The following is a 2,302-nucleotide window of genomic DNA, read 5'->3' as shown; positions in this document are numbered from 1 at the left end:
CAGTCTAAACAACACTATATGCCAAATTGTTGGCTTCCGGGACAAATGGCGCAACAAAGGAAATGGCAAAAAACACACCAAAACTTAAAGATTCATGACAACTGCTAGTGTTTTCATGTATGAGGTGGCTACATGATGTAGAAAATGCAGAGATAGCATTATTATGCCCATTTTTAAAAAAAATTTACTTTAAGAATCTGTTTTGAAGGCTAGATTTGGCATTAAATTCAGAGTACAGCACTTCACTATTGTCTATAAGATGCTTATTTACACCTGATTTGCTATAAATCTCACTCATTGGAATCATTTACACACAAACAAGCACTACAGAGTTGACTAACATCTTCATTCTTCTGAAATATTGGATTCAGAGCTGCATCTCCTGGATTCAGATTGCAGGACTACCGCCTGGGGAAAAGGCCGCAGCTAACTGGAGCTTATTGGCACATCATGATCTGCAAGCAAGACACAAAAGCAATGTTTTACACAAATAAAACTATCTGCCACTACTGTTAAAGTTTGAAAAAGGCCTGTAAACACTCATTTGAGGCATACACAACCTTTAATATAGTCATAAATGTGATAAATATGCAGAAAAGTTCATGAATTCAAAGATTTTCAGGACAAATTTAATAGAATATATAGTCTTTTGGACATTTTGCAATCAGTTTTTAACAACTCAAAGGTAAACCTCATCTTATTGAGTACCCAGATACATTTTGCAAGCATTCAAACCAGACATGCTTAGAATTTCTTCTTACTTGGAGATGGTATTCCTTTCTTGAAAATCCTTGCCGAGAGCCGGTATGGAAAACCACAGAGACCACAGTTTTACCAGCACTGGTTCTTGTCCTTGAAAATTCCTCTGTGGCTACAGCAACCAGGCTGGCTATTAAAATAAGCAATAAATTAGGGTTTTTAAAACATTTATACTGTATTAAGGTTGTGTTTTTTAATGCATTAAGGGAAAAGGCTCTATTCTTTATGAAAGCTGCTCACTTTTTATTTATTTTGCCTTGAGAAATGTCAAGTTTTTCAATGAATAAATTGAATAAATGAATGAATTAATGAATATATATGAATGATTGATAGAATGAATTAATGAATTAATGAAAGGTGGCATTATTTCTTTAAAATTGGGATCTCATTGTGTTGCTGTGATTGTTAAAGTGTATGTTTTCTTGTCCATAAGCTGAAAATCATATGCACACTAAATAAAACATCATTCTGCATCCTATGTGCAGTAAGTTTTGTTTAATTGCTTATAGAATTTGCAATTATTGTAATGTTTGCTTAAAAGAGCAAACAAAATGTGTGAATAGATGCACAATACAGACCAAAGACTGATACAAGTCAGCAGTTTCATTAGAAAATAATATTATTATTAAAGCCACACCAGAAATGATTGACAACATGAAAGAAATTCATTTAGGAATGGAACAAACAGTCTCAATGGGCTTTTATGACCAAACTGTCTCACTTTGTACTTCAGTTTGGATACCATTTTCTAATATATTATATTGAAGTACTTACAAATTACAGCATGTTGGCAAACACCAAGTACAGCTTGGCCTCTGGTGGGCAGCTTGGTGGGGGGGGGGGGGTCTTCAACAGACAGTTCCTCCTGGGTCTGCTTCCTATGTTAAAAAAATCCCTCCATTTATACTTTGGAATTGAAAGTGAGGCTTTCATTCATTAGTTACCATCATTTGGAACTATTTCCAAACATTAAATTGAAAGTGAAAGTAGTTTTTTTTAAAAATGTCAAAAATATATAAGAAAATTATATATTATTAATTTATATTATGTAATATAAGATTTTCACATTTCATACTCAAACACCAATATTCTATGGCTAAGCACTGTCGACTGGCCAAATTTCAACCAGATAGCTGTATAAATTAAGAATTTATAACAATTTAAAATAGGCCACCCCTCCAAAAGCTTCCTCTATATCAGGCGTGAGACCACAGTTATTTTTACTATATGTTTCATATAGACACTAACCTGGCTTTTGACTTTATACACACCCCAATTGAAAAACAAGGACATGGCATCTCTAGAACAATTCAAGACACAAAATATAATCACAAGAAAACACCATGTTAACCATTGACCCGACTGTCAAAATTGAGTTCAAATACATAACCCTTCCGCCAGGGAGTCAATCGGCTACAAACAACTAATTTTCAGACTTCCACAAGCTATGATTTTTCCAATATTTACATTGAAAACTATCAATTTCTGCAATAGAGTGTCAACTTCAGTCAAGTTCTCTGCAAAAAGAACATTTTTTGCTTCT

At 33.7% G+C, this 2,302-nt stretch overlaps 1 long non-coding RNA gene across 1 annotated transcript; it reads right to left on the bottom strand.

Moving 5' to 3' along the window:
• Positions 1–228: 228 nt before the first annotated feature.
• LOC128211041 (uncharacterized) lies at positions 229–1,612 on the bottom strand. Its single transcript, XR_008257195.1, has 3 exons — positions 1,534–1,612; positions 762–889; positions 229–455 (listed from the first exon to the last, which is right to left on the bottom strand). It is a non-coding gene; the product is annotated as an uncharacterized LOC128211041 (long non-coding RNA).
• Positions 1,613–2,302: the final 690 nt, after the last annotated feature.

Source organism: Mya arenaria, chromosome 12 (assembly GCF_026914265.1).
Source record: "Mya arenaria isolate MELC-2E11 chromosome 12, ASM2691426v1".
Taxonomy (NCBI): domain Eukaryota; kingdom Metazoa; phylum Mollusca; class Bivalvia; order Myida; family Myidae; genus Mya; species Mya arenaria.
The sequence above is the reverse complement of the archived record's forward strand: the minus strand, read 5'-3'. Positions and strand labels throughout refer to the sequence as shown.